A 24,318-nucleotide genomic window follows, 5' to 3' on the forward strand; every position below is an offset into this window, starting at 1 on the left:
AAGTGGGCATTTGAGGAGTGGCGTTATTGGCTCGAGGGTGCTAAGCATCGTGTGGTGGTCTTGACTGATCACAAAAATCTGATGTATCTCGAGTCTGCTAAATGCCTGAATCCTAGACAGGCCCGCTGGTCATTGTTTTTCTCCCATTTTGACTTTGTGGTCTCGTATTTACCAGGTTCAAAGAATGTGAAGGCTGATGCTCTTTCAAGGAGCTTTGTGCCTGACTCTCCTGGAGTCGCAGAAACAGTTGGTATTCTCAAAGAGGGAGTTATCCTGTCAGCCATTTCTCCGGATTTGCGACGTGTGTTGCAGAGATTTCAGGCTGGTAGACCTGACTCCTGTCCACCTGACAGACTGTTTGTTCCTGATAAGTGGACCAGCAGAGTCATTTCCGAGGTTCATTCCTCGGTGTTGGCAGGGCATCCGGGAATTTTTGGCACCAGAGATCTGGTGGCTAGGTCCTTTTGGTGGCCTTCCTTGTCACGGGATGTGCGGTCATTTGTGCAGTCCTGTGGGACTTGTGCTCGAGCTAAGCCTTGCTGTTCTCGTGCCAGCGGGTTGCTCTTGCCCTTGCCTGTCCCGAAGAGGCCTTGGACACACATTTCCATGGATTTCATTTCAGATCTTCCGGTGTCTCAGGGTATGTCTGTCATCTGGGTGGTATGTGATCGCTTTTCCAAGATGGTCCATTTGGTATCTTTGCCTAAGCTGCCTTCCTCTTCCGATCTGGTTCCTTTGTTCTTTCAGAATGTGGTTCGTTTACACGGCATTCCTGAGAATATTGTGTCTGACAGAGGATCCCAGTTTGTTTCCAGGTTCTTGCGATCCTTTTGTGCTAAGATGGGCATTGATTTGTCGTTTTCGTCTGCCTTTCATCCTCAGACTAATGGACAAACAGAGCGAACTAATCAGACTCTGGAGGCTTATTTGAGGTGTTTTGTTTCTGCAGATCAGGATGATTGGGTGACCTTCTTGCCGTTGGCTGAGTTTGCCCTTAATAATCGGGCTAGTTCCGCTACTTTGGTTTCGCCATTTTTCTGCAACTCTGGTTTTCATCCTCGTTTCTCCTCGGGTCAGGTTGAACCTTCTGACTGTCCTGGGGTTGATTCTGTGGTGGATAGGTTGCAGCGGATTTGGAACCATGTGGTGGACAATTTGAAATTGTCACAAGACAAGGCCCAGCGGTTTGCCAACCGCCGCCGCGGTGTGGGTCCCCGACTTCGTGTTGGGGATTTGGTATGGCTGTCTTCTCGATTTGTTCCTATGAAGGTCTCCTCTCCTAAATTTAAGCCTCGCTTCATCGGTCCTTACAAGATATTGGAAATCGTTAATCCTGTGTCCTTTCGCTTGGATCTTCCGGTGTCGTTTGCCATTCACAACGTGTTCCATAGGTCTTTGTTGCGGCGGTACGTTGTACCTGTGGTTCCTTCTGTTGAGCCTCCTGCTCCGGTGTTAGTTGAGGGCGAGTTGGAGTACGTGGTGGAGAAGATCTTGGATTCTCGTCTCTCCAGGCGGAGGCTTCAGTATCTGGTCAAGTGGAAGGGCTATGGTCAGGAGGATAATTCCTGGGTGGTTGCCTCTGATGTGCATGCGGCCGATTTAGTTCGTGCCTTTCACGCTGCTCATCCTGATCGCCCTGGTGGTCTTGGTGAGGGTTCGGTGACCCCTCCTTAAAGGGGGGGTACTGTTGTGAATTAGACTTTTTTGGCTCCCTCTTGTGGTCACTAGTGATATGACTCTGGGATTGTCTTTCCTCAGTTTGGCACCCACCTGGGTCGTTAGTCCAGGGGTGTTGCTATTTAAACTTCCTGGTTTCTCAGTCCTGTGCCTGGCATCGTTGTAATCAGTTCCTTTCTGTTTGCTCCTGTCTGCTGGTCTTGGATCTTGCAAAATTAAGCTAAGTCCTGCTTCCTTGTTTTTTGGTTATTTGCTTTGCTCTTATTTTTTGTCCAGCTTGTACTAAATGTGATTCCTGATTTTGCTGGAAGCTCTAGGGGGCTGGTGTTCTCCCCCCGGGCCGTTAGACGGTTCGGGGGTTCTTGAATATCCAGCGTGGAAATTTTGATAGGGTTTTTGCTGACCATATAAGTCATCTTACTATATTCTGCTATTAGTCAGTGGGCCTCTCTTTGCTAAATATCTAGTTCATTCTTACGTTTGTCTTTTCTCCTTACCTCACCGTTATTATTTGTTGGGGGCTTGTATCCAACTTTTGGGGTCTTTTCTCTGGAGGCAAGAAAGGTCTATCTTTTCCCTTCTAGGGTTAGTTAGTTCTCCGGCTGGCGCGAGACGTCTAGAACCAACGTAGGCACGTTTCCCGGCTGCTGCTATTTGTGGTGCTAGGATTAGATATATGGTCAGCCCAGTTACCACTGCCCTATGAGCTGGTTTTTTGTGTTTGCAGACTTGGTATGTACTTTTGAGACCCTCTGCCATTGGGGTCATAACAGGTTAGGGTTAGAACTAGGGTTAGAACTAGGGGTAGGGTTAGGGTTAGGGGTAGGGTTAGGGTTACGGGTAGGGTTAGGGTAAGGGTAGGGTGGTTAGGGTTATGACATGTGCACACAGTGCGGATTTGGCTGCGGATCCGCAGCGGATTGGCCGCGGATCCGCAGCGGATTGGCCGCTGCGAATTCGTAGCAGTTTTCCATCAGGTTTACAGTACCATGTACACCTATGGAAAACCAAATCCGCTGTGCCCATGGTGCGGAAAATTCCGTGCAGAAACGCTGCATTGTATTTTCTGCAGCATGTCAATTCTTTGTGCGGATTCCGCAGCGTTTTACACCTGTTCCTCAATAGGAATCCGCAGGTGAAATCCGCACAAAAAACACTGGAAATCTGCTGTAAATCCACAGGTAAAACGCAGTGCCTTTTACCTGCAGATTTTTCAAAAATTGTGCGGAAAAATCTCACACGAATCCGCAACGTGGGCACATAGCCTTAGGGTTAGGGTTGGAATTAGAGTTAGGGTTGGAATTAGGGCTAGGGTTGGAAATAGGGTTAAGATTAGGCTTGTGGTTAGGGTTACGGATAGGGTTAGGGGTGCGTTGGGGTTACAGTTGTGGTTAGGGTTGGGATTAGGGTTAGGGTTGGGATTAGGGTTAGGATTAGGGTTGGAATTAGGGTTACGGGTGTGTTGCGGTTAGGGTTGTGGTTAGGGGTGTGTTGGGGTTAGGGTTGTGATTAGGGTTATGGCTACAGTTGGGATTAGGATTAGGGGTGTGTTGGGGCTAGTGTTGAAGTTAGAATTGAGGGGTTTCCACTGTTTAGGCACATCAGGGGTCTCCAAACGCAACATGGCGCCACCATTGATTCCAGCCAATCTTGCGTTCAAAAAGTCAAATGGTGCTCCCTCCCTTCCAAGCCCCGACGTGCGCCCAAACAGTGGTTTACCCCCACATTTGGGGTACCAGCGTACTCAGGACAAACTGGGCAACAACTATTGCGGTCCAATTTCTCCTGTTACCCTTGCAAAAATAAAAAATTACTTGCTAAAACATAATTTTTGAGGAAAGAACAATTATTTTTTATTTTCATGGCTCTGCGTTATAAACTTCTGTGAAGCACTTGGGGGTTGAAAGTGCTCACCACACATCTAGATAAGTTCCTTCGGGGGTCTAGTTTCCAAAATGGGGTCACTTGTGGGGTGTTTCTACTGTTTAGGCACATCAGGGGCTCTGCAAATGCAACGTGATGCCCGCAGACCATTCCATCAAAGTCTGCATTTCAAATGTCACTACTTCCCTTCCGAGCCCTGACGTGTGCCCAAACAGTGGTTTACCCCCACATATGGGGTACCAGCACACTCACAACAAACTGGGCAACAAATATTGGGGCCCAATTTCTCCTGTTACCCTTGTGAAAATAAAAAATTGCTTGCTAAAACATCTTTTTTGAGGAAAGAAAAATGATTTTTTATTTTCACAGCTCTGCGTTGTAAACTTCTGTGAAGCACTTGGGGGTTGAACGTGCTCATCACACATCTAGATAAGTTCCTTGGGGGGTCTAGTTTCCAAAACGGGATCACTTGTGGGGTGTTTCTACTGTTTAGGCACATCAGGGGCTCTGCAAATGCAATGTGATGCCCGCAGACCATTCCATCAAAGTCTGCATTTCAAATGTCACTACTTCCCTTCCGAGCCCTGATGTGTGCCCAAACAGTGGTTTACCCCCACATATGGAGTATCAGCGTACTCACAACAAACTGAGCAACAAATATTGGGGTCCAATTTCTCCTGTTACCCTTGTGAAAATAAAAAATTGCTTGCTAAAACATCTTTTTTGAGGAAAGAAAAATGATTTTTTATTTTCACGGCTCTGCGTTGTAAACTTCTGTGAAGCACTTGGGGGTTGAACGTGCTCACCACACATCTAGATAAGTTCCTTGGGGGGTCTAGTTTCCAAAATGGGGTCAGTTGTGGGGGGTTTCTACTGTTTAGGCATATCAGGGGCTCTGCAAACGTAACATGATGCCCGCAGACCATTCCATCAAAGTCTGCATTCCAAAACGTCACTACTTCCCTTCCGAGCCCCGGCATGTGCCCAAACAGTGGTTTACCCCCATATATGGGGTATCAGCGTACTCAGGAGAAACTGGACAACAACTTTTGGGTCCAATTTCTCCTGTTACTCTTGCAAAAATAAAAAATTCTGGGCTAAAAAAATATTTTTGAGGAAAGGAAACACATTTATTATTTTCACGGCTCTGCGTTATAAACTTCTGTGAAGCACTTGGGGGTTCAAAGTGCTCACCACACATCTAGATAAGTTCCCTTGGGGGTCTAGTTTCCAAAATGGAGTCACTTGTGGGGAGTTCCTACTGTTTAGGCACATCAGGGGCTCTGCAAAAGCAACCTGACGCCCGCAGAGAATTCCATCAAAGTCTGCATTTCAAAACGTCACTACTTCCCTTCCGAACCATGACGTGTGCCAAAACAGTGGTTTACCCCCACATATGGGGTATCATCGTACTGAGGAGAAACTGGACAACAACTTTTGGGGTCCAATTTCTCCTGTTACCCTTGGGAAAATAAAAAATTGTGGTCTAAAAAATCATTTTTGAGAAAAGAAAAATTATTTTTTATTTTCATGGCTCTGCGTTATAAACTTCTGTGAAGCACTTGGGGGTTCAAAGTGCTCACCACACATCTAGGTTAGTTCCTTGGGAGGTCTAGTTTCCAAAATGGGGTCACTTGTGTGGGAGCTCCAATGTTTAGGCACACAGGGGCTCTCCAAACGCGACATGGTGTCCGCTAATGATTGGAGCTAATTTTCCATTCAAAAAGCCAAATGGCGTGCCTTCCCTTCCGAGCCCTGCCGTGCGCCCAAACAGTGGTTTACCCCCACATATGGGGTATCATGGTACTCAGGACAAACTGGACAACAACATTTGGGGTCCAATTTCTCCTATTACCCTTGGGAAAATAAAAAATTCTGGGCTAAAAATCATTTTTGAGGAAAGAAAAATTATTTTTTATTTTCACGGCTCTGCGTTATAAACTTCTGTGAAGCACCTGGGGGTTATAAGTGCTCACTATGCATCTAGATAAGTTCCTTGGGGGGGTCTAGTTTCCAAAATGGGGTCACTTGTAGGGGATCTCCAATGTTTAGGCACACAGGGGCTCTCCAAACGCGACATGGTGTCCGCTAACGATTGGAGCTAATTTTCCATTCAAAAAGTCAAATGGCACGCCTCCCCTTCCGAGCCTTGCCGTGCACCCAAACAGTGGTTTACCCCCACATATGAGGTATCGGCGTACTCAGGAGAAATTGCCCAACAAATTTTAGGATCCATTTTATCCTGTTGCCCATGTGAAAATGAAAGAATTGAGGCTAAAAGAAATTTTGTGTGAAAAAAAAGTACTTTTTCATTTTTGCGGATCAATTTGTGAAGCACCTGGGGGTTTAAAGTGCTCACTATGCCTCTAGATAAGTTCCTTGGGGGGTCTAGTTTCCAAAATGGGGTCACTTGTGGAGGAGCTCCAATGTTTAGGCACACAGGGGCATTCCAAAAAGCGACATGGTGTCCGCTAACGATGGAGATAATTTTTCATTCAAAAAGTCAAATGGCGCTCCTTCCCTTCCGAGCCTTACCATGTGCCCAAACAGTGGTTTACCCCCACATGTGAGGTATTGGTGTACTCAGGAGAAATTTCCCAACAAAATTTAGGATCCATTTTATCCTGTTGCCCATGTGAAAATGAAAAAATTGAGGCTAAAATAATTTTTTTGGGAAAAAAAAGTACTTTTTCATTTTTACGGATCAATTTGTGAAGCACCTGGGGGTTTAAAGTGCTCACTATGCATCTAGATAAGTTCCTTGGGGGGTCTAGTTTCCAAAATGGGGTCACTTGTGGGGGAGCTCCAATGTTTAGGCACACGGGGGGTCTCCAAACGCGACATGGTGTCCGCTAAAGATTGGAGCCAATTTTTCATTCAAAAAGTCAAATGGCGCTCCTTCCCTTCCGAGCCCTGCCGTGCGCCCAAACAGTGGTTTACCCCCACATATGAGGTATCAGCGTACTCAGGACAAATTGGACAACAACGTCCGTGGTCCAGTTTCTCCTTTTACCCTTGGGAAAATAAAAAAATTGTTGCTAAAAGATCATTTTTGTGACTAAAAAGTTAAATGTTCATTTTTAACTTCCATGTTGCTTCTGCTGCTGTGAAACACCTGAAGGGTTAATAAACTTCTTGAATGTGGTTTTGAGCACCTTGAGGGGTGCAGTTTTTAGAATGGTGTCACTTTTGGGTATTTTCAGCCATATAGAACCCTCAAAATGACTTCAAATGTGAGGTGGTCCCTAATAAAAATGGTTTTGTAAATTTTGTTGTAAAAATGAGAAATCACTGGTCAAATTTTAACCCTTATAACTTCCTAGCAAAAAAAAAAATTTGTTTCCAAAATTGTGCTGATGTAAAGTAGACATGTGGGAAACGTTATTTATTAACTATTTTGTGTCACATAACTCTCTGGTTTAACAGAATAAAAATTCAAAATGTGAAAATTGCGAAATTTTCAAAATTTTCGCCAAATTTCCATTTTTTTCACAAATAAACTCAGAAATTATCGACCTAAATTTACCACTAACATGAAGCCCAATATGTCACGAAAAAACAATCTCAGAATCGCTAGGATCCGTTGAAGCGTTCCTGAGTTATTACCTCATAAAGGGACACTGGTCAGAATTGCAAAAAACGGCAAGGTCATTAAGGCCAAAATAGGCTGGGTCATGAAGGGGTTAACATAAACAAAACCTCTGACTGCACGATCTCCATGATGTCTGCCAATCTGTAACACACACCCAACCCTGAGATTTCAGCTGTCTCTGTGGCGCAATCGGTTAGCGCGTTCGGCTGTTAACCGAAAGGTTGGTGGTTCAAGCCCACCCAGGGACGAAGGTGTATTTTTGATACTCGTTATTTTAAACTATCTTGCCCTATGTTATTATTGTGTTTATTTTGTTTGATTGATCTTTTTTTTTTTTTAGTTGAATTCTATTTAAAGTATCAGGTGCTATTAGCATGGCATATATCAGACACTGTCAGACAAGCTAGTAGATCCCCAGCTGTTGTTGCAGCTTACACAAACCCCCAAAACGTAGGAAAACTGTTTTTTCATCGTATAGCCAACAAAAATGTGGAATAACACACAAATAAAAAATTGTATCTAAATAGAAATGGTATTGCTGAAAACATCATCGTGTCCTGCAAAAAACAAGCCACTATACAGCTCTATCAGCGGAAAAATAAAGAAGCTAGTGCTCTCAGAATTTAACGATCCACCAAAAATGTATTTTCTATAAAACAGTTTTTATTGTGCAAAAGCAGCGAAACATAACAAAGCAATATAAGGCTACTTTCACACTAGTGTCGATACGGGGCCGTCGCCATGCGTCGGCCCGACGTACCAACGCATGCTGTGAAATAAAGTCACAACGGGGGCAGCGGATGCAGTTTTTCATCGCATCCGTTGCCCCATTGTAATGTACGGGGAGGAGGGGGCGGACTTCCGGATGCGCATGCGCGGTCGGAAATGGCAGACACGACGCACAAAAAAAGTTACACAAAACTTTTTTTGTGCCAACGGTCCGCCAAAACACGACGGATGCGACGTGTGGCCATACATCACAATGCGTCGCTATTGTAAGTCTATGGGGAAAAAACGCATCCTGCAGACAACTTTGCAGGAGGCGTTTTTTCTCCTAAACGACGCATTGTGACGTATTCCAAACGACGCTAGTGTGAAAGTAGCCTAAATGTGGTATCAATGTATTCATACTGATCTGAAGAATAAAGTCATCTTATTTATATGACACAGTTAGAGATGAGTGAACTTGTTCAGAAAACGTTCACCAATCTCAAATTCAGCATGAACGTTGTACATTCGGATTCTTGATCGGATTCACAAGCTTTTTCCCTAAAAATCGGCAAATTTCGACCAAAGTTCGGTAAATGACCAAGTTCACGAAGGGCTCTTTCAGATGTCAGTGTTTCCGGTAGCAGCATGGGCCACAAAATGTCCCGCACATTTGCACACTGATGGCACACAGATGATATCCTTGTGTCATCACTATGACATGTACCAGTGCCTAAGAATCAGCGGTACTTTTTGTGCTGTTCCCCTGCATGGGTACTGAAGTGAAGACAACTCACATCACTGTCCCCTGCTCGTGCTGTGATCAGTGCTAGCAGGGGACAATGTTGAGAGTTGTATTCAACTGTTAACCTCAAGAGCAGGCGGCAGCTGATGTGACTACTGCTCCCATCAGCCTATACCTGCTGCCGCTAGTGACAGCGAAAGCATGCGCCGGCTGATGGGAGTATTCATCAGCAGCTGTCTGCGCTATAAATAAACTAAAAAAAGTACATGGGGTTCCCCTGTATTTTTAATAGCCAGCCAGGCAAAACTGACAGTGTGGGCTGCAACCTTCAGCTATCAGGTTACCTGAGTTCACAGCCATCAGGTCTCCCGGCAGCTGCGAGGCCCGGAAACCTCATATGAAACTTTGAGGGACATTTATAGGTTACTGAAGTTTCCAGCTGCTGTAACACCTCATGCCTATCAACTAAGATTACCTTTGGTGTGTATTATACTGTACTTGTTAACAAATTAAAAATACATGAAAAAAAAGTGGGGTCCACCGTAATTTTCATAAACAGCTGAGGGAAAGCCTACCACTGAGGGTTGATGTTACTATTCTGGGAAAGAGACAATTTTCACAAAGGTTCCCAGGCTATTAATATCCACTCACAGCTTTATACTTAGCCTTTCCTAGTTATTAAACTTGGTGACCCCCCCCCTGAAAAATATGATGTGGAGTTCCCCAGTATTTTTGATAACCAGCTTTGCAATACTGACAGCTGCGGGCTGCAGTCTTCATCTGTCAGCTTCAGCAAGGCTGGTTATCAAAAATAGAGGGGTCCCAGACTGTTTTTTAGTTATTTAAATGAAGCAGACAGCTGGGGCTTTATATTCCCAGTCTGATAAGGGGCCACGGATATTGCCCCATCCTAAAAATAGCAGCCCACAGCCACCCCAGAAATTGCTCATCTATCTGTCTATATGACACCTATCCATTACTGATTCTATAGTTGATTTGTAAATTTTAAATAAAAACAAAGCACAGTTTTCTTTTTTTAATACCAAACACAGTTATAATCACCTAATGACCGTTCCTTTGAAGCTATTGCCTCATAATAAAATTTAAAAAAAAAATATATATAAAAAAATATATCCCTCACCTGTCTGTCATTCTGTGTAATTTCCAAAATGGGGTAACTTGAGGTTGAATTCTGCCCTGCTGGCGCTTAAAAGCTCTGTATAAGGCTGCCGTCACACTAGCAGTATTTGGACAGTATTTTACATCAGTATTTGTAAGCCAAAACCAGGAGTGGGTGATAAATACAGAAGTGGTGCATATGTTTCTACTATACTGTTCCTCTAATTTTTCCACTCCTGGTTTTGGCTTACAACTACTGATGTAAAATACTGACCATATACTGCTAGTGTGATGGCAGCCTAACTGTCGTATGAAAATTTGTCCTCCAAGAGTCCCGAGTCTTGCCATGTGGCTAAGTAGTACTGTATGTGTGTGTACTGTACAACAATATATGGGGTATTGCTACATTAAGCAAAAATCGCGTGACAAATTTTGGTGCCATTTTTTCCCCATTTCCCCATGTGACAATAAAAAATCTGGGGTTAAAACAGAATTTTTGTGGTAAAAATGTAGTTATTATTTTTTCACTGCCCTATGGTATAAAATTTTGTGCAGCACATGTGGTGTTATCATGCTGACTGCACCCCTAGATGAATTAACTGAGGGGTGTAGTTTGTACAGTGGGGTAATTAATGGGTGTTCCTGCTGTTCTGGGACCTCAGGGGCTCTAAAAATGTGACATTGCATCCCCCAAACCATTCCAGCAAAATCTGCACTCTAATATTACACTCCTTCCCTTCTGAGCTTTGCACTGTGCCTCAAAAGTAGTTTTAAACCACACATGTGGTATTCACGTACTCTCCAAACATTGCTCAACAAATTATACCATTCTCCTGTCACCTCTTTTGAAAATTAAAAACTTGGGTACAAAGCGACATTTTAGTGTAAAAAATGGTAGCTTTTCATTTACTCATCGTTTACTCTGTGAATTGCCTGCGTGATAGAAATGTTTACTAAATCCTAGATAAATTCATTTTAGAGGTGTAGTTACCAAAATAGGGTCACTTGTGGGAATTTCTGCTTTTTTTGTCATGTCAGACTCTTCAAATATGATATGGCGTCTCTTATCTAATCCAGCCAAAATGACACTCCAAAATTCAAATAACACTTTCACTTCCAAGCATTGCCATGTGCTCAAACAGTAGTTTCTCCCCACATATAGAGTATTGGTGTACACTGGAGAAATTGCACAATAAATTATATGGTCCATGGGTCTAAAGCTACATTTTTCATGGGAAAATAGTATTTTTTCATTTTGATGGCTCAACGTATAAACTTATGTGAGGCATCTGCCAGTTCAATATGCTCACTCCACCGCCAGACAATATCCTTGAGGGGTATATATATTCCAAAATGGGCTCACTAGTAGGGGGTTTAGGCACATCAGGATCTCTGCAAATATTACATGGCGTCCTCTACTTCAGTTAATTTTGTGCTGAAACAGTCAAATGGTTCTCCTTTCCTTACAAGCCCTCCTGTGTGCCAAAAGAGCAGTTTTCCTCCACATACGGGGTATCTGTATTCTCAAGAAAAATTGCACAACAAATTTTGTTAACCATTTTCTGCTTTTAGCCTTGTGAAAGTGAAATTTATGATTAAAACAATATTTTCATTTTTTCACTCCATGTTGTTTTAATTCCTGTGAAGCATTTGCAGGGTTAATAAACTTATTGAATGCGATTTTGAGCACTTTGAGGGGTGTAAAATAGTGTCACTTTTGAATATGTTCTGTCTCCACCATCTAATTTGTTACCTCTGATTATCTGTTTGCATATTTTGCAGTTTTCTCAGTAGCCAGTATACAGGAAGTAATATATTCATAATTGTCTGTAGTGTTTTGTATCATTCTAGCGGTCAGAGTCATGTTCACAGTTCTATTTTCTGTTTTTTCTATTTTCCATGTCTGATTCTCCTCCCCCTTTGCAATGTATTATGGTAGCTCAGCCTCCATCTCCCTCCATTTTATTTCACTTCCTTCAGTCTGCTTTCTAGGAAAGATGCGTGCACTTCATCCCCCTTGCGATTGCATTACCGGTATGTCTTTATGCTTTCTGTAGGTAATTTCTGCTCTAATATTAGCCTAGCTTAGTCAGTTGTACTCCTAGTTCAGTTACTAGCCTTGTAAATGTTCATGCATAATGTACAACATGTGTAGTATGTATTTCTGCTATGCCATGCACTGATTTTATGAATATGATTGTTTACAGTTTCACCGCTCAATATACTACTACATTCAATAAAAGCACAGACTCAACCACAGTCTCCTTATTGGACTCTGGTATAGCAGTTTAGCTGCCTGTATAGCTACATATGAGCCTGCCTCATTTAGTGAGGACAGAACAGTTAAAAATGGCAACCATCCAGCTAGTGGGATTCAGTGAAACGGCAGCCATGCAACTAGTGGGATTCAAGTCACCGGCTGCACAGAGACTAAATACAGCTACAGCAATCTCTGCACAGTCAAGCACTTTCCCAAGACACCATGTCTCACAAATCACACAGGACAAGATCTGTTACTTCCGTCTCCTCAAAGACAACATCCATCAGCAGCGCGGTCGCCCTTGCCCGCGCAAATTCTGAAGCCGATAAAATGCGAGCGAGCTTTGCTGACCAAGAGATGCAACTTAAATTAGTGAAAGCACGCATAGATGATGAGAGAGCCGATCAAGAGAGAAAGTCGCAGTTAGAGAAGGCACTTGTGGATGCCGCCTTAGAAAGCAAAAAGGGAAACTGCCGCAGCCCTCGCCGAAGCAGAATCGCTAGAAGACGCACAAAACCCCAAGCTGCATAGTCAAAGCAGTATGTTGAGTCTGAAGTTTCCACTGCAAGACTCACCACAATGCACATCTCAGTATGTTAATGAACTTCCTGATCCATACTATAACCCTGAACCAGTACCAAAACAAGAATAAGATGTCTACAGCGAATTGAGCGAGAGTCGTCATGATGCTCAGCTCCAGGACAGAAACGAACTCGAAAACGTGAGGCAAAACAACTCTGCTAATGACTACCTTGACCTCACCAGGTAACCAACGCGGATCACCCTGCTGACACACCATACGTCAGACCGAAGCAATACATCGGCTGGCGCCACCCTGAAGACACTAACAGGTACGAACACACCTCACATCACTATCAGGGTGACCCATCACCAGTATACTCTGCTGACAACCGGTTCACTACAGAATTTGCCAAGTTCTTCACACAACGTGAACTGGTTGCCAAGGGACTCATGAAATTCACTGACCAAGCTGAAGGTTACAGATCTTGGAAAGCTTCCTTCCAAAATGTCACTAGAGACATAGGGCTACAACACAGGGAAGAGATAGACCTGCTAGTCAAATACCTAGGAGAAGAGTCAGTCAAACACGCAGTAAGGATCAGAGACATTAATATAATCCACCCTGAGACTGGCCTCAAAGAGATCTGGAAGAGCCTGGATGAGTGTTATGGCTCAGCAGAAGTAATAGAAAGAGCCTTGTTCAAAAGAATTGATGACTTCCATAAAATGTCTAACAAAGGTCTCCAGAAACTTAGAGAACTAAGCGACCTGCAAATAGAAGTGCAAGTTACCAAATACGAAGACGACCTACAGGGACTTGCATTCCTTGACACAGCCAGAGGTGTTAACCCAATAGTCCAAAAGTTGCCCTACAATCTACAGGAGGGGTGGCTCTCACATGGTTCCACGTACAAATACAAACACAGTGTTCCATTCCCTCCCTTCTCTGTTTTTGTAGACTTTATACACCAACAAGCTAGAATTAGAAACGATCCCAACTTTGACTTTGCAATACCATATGCCACACTGTCACCACCTGCAAATCCATGTAGAACATCTGTGGCAGTACACAAGACTTATGTTTCTTCTCCAGGTTCTAATTACAGGTCTGCTGGCTGCTCCCAATAAGAGACAAAGGTGCAGGACCCTGACAAGCAGTGCTCACTTCATCAGAAGCCTCATCCTCTCCTGAAATGCAGAGCCTTCAGAGGAAAATCTATGCCAGATCGCAGAAGCTTCCTGAAAGAAAATGGTATCTGCTAAAAGTGCTGCTCGTCCACAACTCATCTCGCTAAGGATTGTAAGGTCAGTGTAAAATGCACAGAATGTGGCACCACAGACTATAACACAGCTCTACACCCTGGCCCAGCTCCATGGAGTACACAAAACACGCCAGCTGACAGTGAGCATGGCGGGGAAGAAAGGAACACTGATACAGCTAAGCCAGAGATCACTTCACAATGAACAGAAGTCTGCAAAGGGACAATAGACAGTAGGTCCTGTTCAAAAATATGCCTAGTCAGAGTGTACCCAAAAGGCCATAGAGACCAAGCTGTAAGGGTACTGTCACACTCTGCAACTTTCCAACGATCACGACCAGCGATACGACCTGGCCGTGATCATTGGAAAGTCGTTGTGTGGTCGCTGGGGAGCTGTCACACAGACAGCTCTCCAGCGACCAACGATGCCGAGGTCCCGGGTAACCAGGGTAAACATCGGGTTACTAAGCGCAGGGCCGCGCTTAGTAACCCGATGTTTACCCTGGTTACCAGTGTAAAAGTAAAAAAAACCAAACCGTACATACATTCCGGTGTCCTTCAGGTCCCTTGCCGTCTGCTTCCCGCTCTGACTGAGTGCCGCCGTAAAGTGAAAGCAGATCACAGCGGTGACGTCACTGCTGTGATCTGCTCTTACTTTCCGGCTGGCAGTCAGTCAGTGCGGGAAGCAGACGGCAAGGGACCTGAAGGACACCGGAATGTGAGTATGTACGGTTTGTTTTTTTTTACTTTTATGCTGGTAACCACGGTAAACATCGGGTTACTAAGTGCGGCCCTGCGCTTAGTAACCCGATGTTTACCCTGGTTACAAGCGAACGCATCGCTGGATCGCTGTCACACACAACGATTCAGCGATGACAGCGGGAGATCCAGCGACGAAATAAAGTTTCAAACGATATGCTACGACGTACGATTCTCAGCGGGGTCCATGATCGCAGTAGCGTGTCAGACACTGCGATATCGTATGGATATCGCTGGAACGTCACGGATCGTACCGTCGTAGCGATCAAAGTGCCACTGTGTGACAGTACCCTAAGACTCTATGCTATCTTGGATGATCAAAGTAATCGATCCTTGGCTAGATCAACATTCTTTGACCTATTCAACATCAAAGGGCCAAGCACTCCCTACTCATTAAAGACGTGTGCAGGTACTGTGACAACAGCAGGCAGGATAGCTACTGACTACCAAATCGAGCCCTTAGATGGACAATTCTGCCTACCACTACCTACGATCATCGAATGTAACCAGATCCCAGACAACAGATCTGAAATCCCAACGCCAGATGTAGCAATCCATCACGCTCACTTGAAACGAATAGCACACCTTATACCAAATCTCGACCATCAGGCCCAGATAATTCTGCTGTTGGGGAGAGATATCCTGCAGGTTCATAAAATGAGATGTCATATCAATGGACTCCACAATGCTCCCTATGTCCAAAGGCTAGACCTAGGATGGGTCATAATTGGCAACGTATGCTTGGGGCACATGCACGCCCCATCTTCTGTGACAAGCATGCTAACAAATACATTGGAGAACGGATGACCATCTCTGTTTCAACCTTGTAACAATGAGTTCCATGTCAGGGAACTGCCACACAGCATCCAACTGCCCAACCTTTTAATATACTTTACTCACGACAGCAGTATAGTGTCGGGAAGCTATGAGGTTCAGTTAGGGTACACAGGCTTCCAGAGACCTAAGCAGGACAACCAAGTGGCAATGTCGGTAGAGGACAAGTTGTTCTTAGAGATAATGGACAAGGGACTTGTTAAAGATGGGACCAATAGCTGGGTCGCACCTCTTCCCTTCAAAACCCACAGACCACGTCTACCAAACAACAGAAATCAGGCATTACAACGTCTCTCCTCTCTTAAACATAACCTACAAAAGAAACCAGAGATGAAAGATCACTTTTTCTCCTTCATGTCAAAGTTTTTCAAAAACTGTCATACAGAACTAGCTCCCACTCTCAAAGACTCTGAAGAATGCTGATTCCTACCCATGTTTGGAGTATATCACCCTAAGAAACCAGGCCAGTTTAGAGTCGTGTTCGATTCCAGTGCTAAGTTTAATGATGTCTCCCTGAATGACGTTCTACTGACAGGACCAGACCTCAATAACAAACTGCTGGGAGTACCTATGCGCTTCCATAAGGATTCCATTGCCTTCATCGCTGACATCCAGCAAATGTTCCATTGTTTCCTTGTGAGAGAGACAGGAACTTCCTAAGATTCTTCTGGTACAGAGACAATGATCCTACTAAAGAAGTCACAGAGTATCTCATGAGAGTGCATATCTTTGGCAACAGTCCTTCACCTGCAGTTGCCAGTTACGGACTCAAAAGGTCGGCTCATGAAGGAGAAGCAGAATACGGGGCAGATGTCAGACAATTCATAGAAAAAGACTTTTATGTTGACGACTGTCTGAAAGCCATGCCTTCAAATGAGACTGCCATCAGTCTTCTCAGGAGAGCCCAGGACATGCTTGCCTGCTCGAACCTTAGGCTTCATAAAATAGCCTCAAACAGCCAAGAACTCATGGAAGCATTCCCTTCTCAGGACTTATGTAATGGTCTCAGAGACCTGGACCTGGGTCAGACCCTGCACCAATGCAACGCATCCTCGGGCTTCTCTGGAATCTACAGTCAGACACTTTCACCTTTCAGGTCAGCCAGGAAGAAAGGCCTTTCACATGTAGAGGCGTCCTGTCTACCGTTAACAGTCTGTATGATCCCTTGGGTTTTGCAGCTCCTGTTACTATACAAGTCAATGCCCTACTAATAGACTTAACTAGGGAAACATCTGACTGGGATGCACCTCTGCCACCTGATAAGAGGATCCAGTGGGAAGGGTGGAAGAACTCGTTAGCAGCCCTCTCCAACCCGAACATGCCAAGACTATACACCCCTGTGCCATCTACAGAAATACATAGCTAAAGACTGTACGTATTTGCAGATGCTTCTGTCAAAGCGATTGCCGCTGTTGCCTACCTCAAAACTGTAGACTCCAAATGTTAGTGCCACATTGGGTTCATTATGGGGAAGGCCAAACTCACACCACAACCAGAGCACACTATACCCAGGTTAGAGCTTTGTGCCGCAGTCTTAGGCTACTTTCACACTAGCGTCGGTACGGGCCCGTCGCAATGCGTCAGGCCGACGTACCGACGCATGCTGTGAAATAAATGCACAACGGGGGCAGCGGATGCAGTTTTTCAACGCATCCGCTGCCCCATTTTAATGTCCGGGGAGGAGTGGACGGAGTTTCGGCCACGCATGAGCGGTCGAAAATGGCGGACGCGACGCACAAAAAAATATTACATGGAACTTTTTTTGTGCCGACGGTCCGCCAAAACACGACGCATCCGTCGCATGATGGATGCGACATGTGGCAATCCGTCGCAATGCGTCGCTAATGCGAGAAAAAACGCATCCTGCGGGCGACTTTTCAGGATGCGTTTTTTCTCCAAAACGACGCATTGCGACGGACGTCACACAACGCTAGTGTGAAAGTAGCCTTAGCTGTTGAGTTAGCGGAGTTAATCACATCCGAAATGGATATCGACCTGACACAGGCCAAGTTCTACTCAGATAGCAAAGTAGTCTTGGGATATATCCACAATGACACCAGGCGAATCTATGTTTATGTCAATAACAGAGTACTACGGATCAGGAGATCAGTTCATCCGAAGCAGTGGCATTACATACCCATGGACCAGAATCCCGCAGCTCATGCAACTAGGACAGTTGACGCAAGTCTGTTTTCCAGACACCTTTGAACTAGTAGGAGAGGACTCAGATGCCGAAATCCGCCCTCAGGTGCCTACACTTCATACAATGAGCTCTTATCAAGCTTGGATCTTGCAGGTTTAACAGATTCTCCAGATTCTTGGAAGTCACTAATTCAAGCCATTTCCTGCCTGACTCATATAGCTCGCTCATTCAGGACCACCATAACTTGTGGCACACAAAAATGTAAAGATTGGCATCTTTGTAAAAATAGCTATGTTTCTTCTGACTTAGAATTCTCTAGAAATCACATCATCTTTACTATTCAAAGAGAAACCTACTTTGCAGAAATCCAATGTCTTATTAACAAAGCTCCAAAACCAGTGAGCAGCTTATTGAGAAAACTCGACCCATTCATCGACAACAGCAGCCTGCTGAGAATAGGAGGCCGACTCAAATAAGCCAAAATGGAGTTTGTGGAGAAATTCCCTCTTATACATCCCAGAAAATGCCATGTTGCCTACCTGATCGTACAACACTACCAAAATCTGGTCAAACACAAAGGAAGACTATTTACAGAAGGAGTCATCAGAACTGCTGGCGTGTGGATTGTCGGTGCAAAGAAACTCATCAGTAGTGTCACCTACAAATGTATGACCTGTCGTAAGCTTCGTGGTTCGACTCAAACCCAAAAGATGGCTGACCTACCAGCAGATAGACTCAGCCCAGACCCTTCTCTAACCAGCGTTGGTCTCGATGTGTTTTGGGTCTGGGTCAGTTGTTACACGTCATACTATAGGCGGCCAAGCCAATAGTAAACGTTGAGCAGTCATGTTCACTTGCATGTCAATCAGAGCCGTCCACATAGAGGACATCAAGTCCCTTGACACGTCAAGCTTCATTAATGCCTTAAGACGTTTTATTGCCATCTGTGGTCCTATCAAGCATATACGTTCAAACAGAGGTACTAACTCCGTCGGCGCAGCAAAAGAATTAGGAATACCTTCAAATCTAGACTATAAGACTCTCGAGAGGTTTCTCAGTGCCAAAGTTGCACATGGTCATTCAACCCACCTCACTCTTCACATATGGGAGGATCTTGGGAACGAATGATTGGTCTAGTATGGAGAATTCTTGGCTCCACTCTCCTTCAAGAAGAAACAGCGAGGCTTACCTACGAAAGCCTAATGACCTTCATGGCAAAAGCTGCAGCTATAACCAATGCAAGAACCTTGGTTCCAGTTCCTAACGACCCTGAGGAGCCCTTGTTATTGACTCCAGCTACTCTCCTTACCCAGAAAATGGGACTGTCCAGTGCCCCTCCAGGAGGATTCGATGCTAAGTACCTCTACAAGCAATAATGGAGACAGGTACAAAGTCTTGCAAATACATTCTTGGACAGGTGGCACAAACAATATTTGTCTGCCCTGCAGCCACGGATGAAGTGGCAATCTACTAAGCCTAATCTCAGCATAGGTGACCTTGTTCTTGTGAAAGGCTGTCAAATTCACTGGAACCAGTGGCCACTTGGTCTAGTTACCACAACATTCCCGAGCAAGGACGGCAACTTCCACAAAGTTGAACTAAGGATGACCAAAGGGAATAAACCTAAGATATTTTTCAGACCGGTATCTGAACTGGTCCTATTGTTGCCTCCAGAAGAAAGGAGTAGTGACATCCGTTGATGTCAGATGGGGAGTGTTCTGTCTCCACCATTTAATTTGTTACCTCTGATTATCTGTTTGCATAATTTGCCGTTTTCTCAGTAGCCAGTATACAGGAACTGATATATTCATACCTTTATTTGTCTGTAGTGTTTTGGCTCCCTCTAGCGGTCAGAGCCATGTTCACAGATTTATATATGTGTATGATTGTTTATAGTTTCACCGCATCAAAATACTACTACGTTCAATAAAAGCACAGACTCAACCACAGTCTCCTTATTAAACTCCGGTATAGCGGTTTAGCTGCCTGTATAGCTACATATGAGCCTGCCTCATTTAGAGAGGACAGAACAGAATATTTTCTGTCTCATGGGCCCCTCAATGTCACTTCAAATGTGATGTGGTCTCTAAAAAGTTAGTTTTGCAAATTTACCTGGAAAAACCCCAAAACTAACAAACTTTTAACTCATCTAACTTTCTAAAAAAAAAAATGTTTAAAAAATTTTGGTGAGAAAGCATGTGGTAAATTTAATTTATTTCCTATTTTGTATATTATAACTAACTGGTTATTGGGTAAAGGGCATAAAAATGAAAATGAAAATGGCATCATTTTATTTTTTTTGTCAAATTTCCAAGGTCATGATGGAGGTAAGGGTTATATTCTTACACCCCTTAATTACATGAGCGCTGATGCACACAGAGTTTCTGCACTCTCTGTAATTACTACTCAGCCTATCTGAAGTAGTGGTTTGTGAAGCGGATGTTCACTGTTTTACTACATATTATTTTATAAAGTTTGCATGACTCAACATTTGGATTATATTTGCAGATCATCGTAGATGGTAATGTTGGTATAAACGGGGCCAAACTCATATCTTGCTTCATTACATATGCCTGTTACTGATAAGGATTACTGTTTGAGGTGACAAGCAGCAGAGTGGCGCAGCGGAAGCGTGCTGGGCCCATAACCCAGAGGTCGATGGATCGAAACCATCCTCTGCTAGTTTTTTTTTTTTATTAAACAATTATACTGATTTTCAATACTTTTCAATACGTTATTGTCTTATTATGGACATCGAATATGAGAAAAGGATATGAATACAAAAATGTAAATTATATTAATACAGTTTTTTTTAATCTTATGTTTCTTTCTTATTTTACTTACTTGTTTTATTCTTTTCTCATGTTCTCATTTTTATATAATGTTTATATCTATAATAAAACACTAAAATCTAAAAAGAGAAGTGTGATTCAGAGTAGCAGAGTCTGACCAATCTGTATCACACATCCAACATTAAGCTTTCAGCTGTCTCTGTGGCGCAATTGGTTAGCGCGTTCGGCTGTTAACCGAAAGGTTGGTGGTTCAAGCCCACCCAGGGACGAAGGTGCTTTTTTTGTTACTCTTTATTTTAAACTATCTTGCCCTATGTTATTATTGTGTTTATTTTATTGTTTGATATATCTTTTTTTAATTGGATTCTATTTAAAGTATCAGGTGCTATTAGCATGGCATAAATCAGACACTGTCAGACAAGCTAGTAGATCTCCACCTGTTGTTGCAGCTTGCACAAACCCCCAAAACGTAGGAAAACTGTTTTTTCATTGTATAGCCAACAAAAATGTGGAATAACACACAAATAAAAAATTGTATCTAAATAGAAATGGTATTGCTGAAAACATCATTGTGTCCTGCAAAAAGGAAGCCACTATACAGCTCCATCAGCAACAAAATAAAGAAGCTACAGCTCTCAGAATTTAACGATCCCCCAAAAATGTATTTTCTATAAAACAGTTTTTATTGTGCAAAAGCAGCGAAACATAACAAAGCAATGTAAATGTGGTATCGCTGTATTCATACTGATCTGAAGAATAAAGTCATCTTATTTATATGATACAGTTACAGATGAGTGAACTTGTTCAGAAAACGTTCACCATTCTCAAATTCAGCATGAAGGTTGCACATTCGGATTCTTGTTTGGATTTCCAAGCTTTTTCCCTTAAAATCGGCAAAATTCGACCAAAGTTCGGTAAATGACCAAGTTCATGAAGGGCTCTTTCAGATGTCAATGTTTCCGGTAGCAGCATGGGCCACAAAATGTCCCGTACATTTGTGCACTGATGGCACACAGATGATATCCATGTGTCATCACTATGACATGTACCAGCACCTGAGAATCAGCTGTACTTTTTGTGCTGTTCCCCTGCACTGGATACTGAAGTGAAGACAGCTCACATCAGTGTCCCCTGCTCGTGTTGTGATCAGTGCTAGCAGGGTTCAATGTTGAGAGTTGTATTCATCTGTTAACTTTGAGAGCAGGCGGCAGCTGATGTGACTACTGCTCCCATCAGCCTACACCTGCTGCCGCTAGTGACAGCAAAATCATGCGCCGGCTGATGGGAGTATTCATTAGCAGCTGCCTGCGCTATAAATAAACTAAAAAACGTACATGGGGTTCCCCTGTATTTTTAATAACCAGCCAGGCAAAACTGACAGTGTGGGCTGCAACCTTCAGCTATCAGGTTACCTGAGTTCACAGCCATCGGGTCTCCTGGCAGCTGCGAGGCTCGGAAACCTCATATGAAACTTTGAGGGACATTTAAAGGTTACTGAAGTTTCCAACTGCTGGAACACCTCAAGCCTATCAACTAAGATTACCTTTGGTGTGTATTATACTGTGCTTGTTAATAAATTAAAAAATACATGAAAACAAAGTGTGGGGTCCACCGTAATTTTCATAAACAGCTGAGCGAAAGCCTACCACTGAGGGCTGATGTTACTATTCTGGGAAAGAGACAACTTTCACAAAGGTTCCCAGGCTATTAATATCCACTCACAGCTTTATACTTAGCCTTTCCTAGTTATTAAACTGGGGACCCCCGAAAAAAATGATGTGGAGTTCCCCAGTATTTTTGATAACCAGCTTTGCAAAACTGGCAGCTGCGGGCTGAAATCCTCATCTGTCAGCTTCAGCAAGGCTGGTTATCAAAAATAGAGGGGTCCCAGACTTTTTTTTTAGTTATTTAAAAGATTTTTGACAACCAGCAAAGCTAAAGCAGACAGCTCGGGCTTTATATTCCCAGTCTGGTAAGGGGCCACGGATATTGCCCCATCCTAAAAATAGCAGCCCACAGCCGCCCCAGAAATTGCTCATCTATCTGTCTACATGACACCTATCCATTACTAATTCTATAGTTGAATTGTAAATTAAAAAAAAAACAAAGCACAGTTTTCTTTTTTTAATAACAAACACAGTTATAATCACCTAATGACCGTTCCTTTGAAGCTATTGCCTCATGTAACAAAATAAAAAAAACACATATTCCTCACCTGTCTGTCATTCTGTGTAATTTCCAAAATTGGGTAACTTGAGGTTGAATTCTGCTCTTCTGGCACTTAAAAGCTCTGTCATATGAAAATTTGTCCTCCAAGAGTCCCGAGTCTTGCCATGTGGCTAAGCAGTACTGTACAACAATATATGCGGTATTCCAACATTAAGCAGAAATTGCATGACAAATTTTGGTGCCATTTATTCCCCATTTCCCCATGTGACAATAAAAAATCTGGGGTTAAAACAAAATTTTTGTGGTAAAAATGTAGTTATTATTTTTTACTGCCCAATGGTATAAAATTCTGTGAGGCACATGTGGTGTTATCATGCTGACTGCACCCCTAGATGAATTAACTGAGGGGTGTAGTTTGTAGGGGGTAATTAATGGGTGTTCCTGCTGTTCTGGGACCTCAGGGGCTCTGCAAATGTGACATTGCACCCCCCAAACCATTCCAGCAAAATCTGCACTCCAATATGACACTCCTTCCCTTCTGAGATTTGCCCTGTGCTTCAAAAGTAGTTTTAAACCACACATGTGGTATTCGCATACTCATGAAACATTGCTCAACAAATTATACCATTCTCCTGTCCAAAGAGACATTTTAGTGTAAAAAATGGTAGTTTTTCATTTACTTATCCCGTTTACTCTGTGAATCACCTGAGGGATAGAAATGTTTACTAAATCCTAGATAAATGCCTTTTAGAGGTGTAGTTGTCAAAATAGGTCACTTGTGGGAATTTCTGCTTTTTTGGCATGTCAGACTCTTCAAATTTGATATGGCGTCTCTTATCTAATCCTGCAAAATGACACTTCAAAATTCAAATAACGCTCTTTCGCTTCCAAGCATTGCCATGTGCTCAAACAGTAGTTTCCCCCCACATATAGGGTATTGGTGTACACTGGAGAAATTGCACAATAAATTATATGGTCTATTTCTCCTTTTACTCTTGTGAAAATGAAGAATTTGGGGCTAAAGCTAAATTTTTCATGAGAAAATAGTATTTTCTCATTTTGATGGCTCAACGTTATAAACTTATGTGAGGCATCTGCCAGTTCAATATGCTCACTCCACCACTAGACAATATCCTTGAGGGGTATATATTCCAAAATTGGCTCACTAGTAGGGGGTTTCCACTGTTTAGGCACATCAGGATCTCTGCAAATATGACATGGCGTCCTCTACTTCAGCCAATTTTGTGCTCAAACTGTCGAATGGTGCTCATTTCCTTACAAGCCCTGCTGTTTGCCAAAAGAGCAGTTTTCCTCCACATACGGGGTATCTGTATACTCAAGAGAAATTGCACAACAAATTAATTTTATTAACCATTTTCTCTTTTTAGCCTTGAGAAAGTGTGACATTTGTGATTAAAACAATAATTTTTGTGGAAAAAATGAAAACGATTATTTTGAATTTCATATTGTTTTTATTCCTGTGAAGCATTTGCAGGGTTAATAAACTTATTGAATGTGATTTTGAGCACTTTGAGGAGTGCAGCTTTTAGGCCGGCGTCACACTAGCGAGTTTTACGGACGTATGAGAGGTGCAGAAAATACGGATTGCATACTGTACAATGATTCTCTATGTCCCAGCTCCTATCTGCCGTATTTTACTGATCCGTATTATACGGTCTTGTACGGCCGCAGAAAATCGCAGCATGCTGCGTTTGTCACCGTATTGCGCAAAAAAAAATCACCAATGAAAGTCTATGGGGGCGAGAAAAATACAGATTACACACGGACCAGCAGTGTGACTTACGAGAAATACGCAGCGGTGTTCTATGGAAAAGCCGGTAATTCAATTGCCGGC

The 24,318-nt window shown here is 43.3% G+C and overlaps 1 non-coding gene across 1 annotated transcript; it reads left to right on the plus strand.

The window, feature by feature from the left end:
* The first annotated feature begins 20,112 nt into the window (after window positions 1-20,112).
* Window positions 20,113-20,184, plus strand: TRNAM-CAU (transfer RNA methionine (anticodon CAU)). Its single transcript has one exon. It is a non-coding gene; the product is annotated as a tRNA-Met (tRNA).
* Window positions 20,185-24,318: the final 4,134 nt, after the last annotated feature.

This window comes from Ranitomeya variabilis, chromosome 5, assembly GCF_051348905.1.
Source record: "Ranitomeya variabilis isolate aRanVar5 chromosome 5, aRanVar5.hap1, whole genome shotgun sequence".
Taxonomy (NCBI): domain Eukaryota; kingdom Metazoa; phylum Chordata; class Amphibia; order Anura; family Dendrobatidae; genus Ranitomeya; species Ranitomeya variabilis.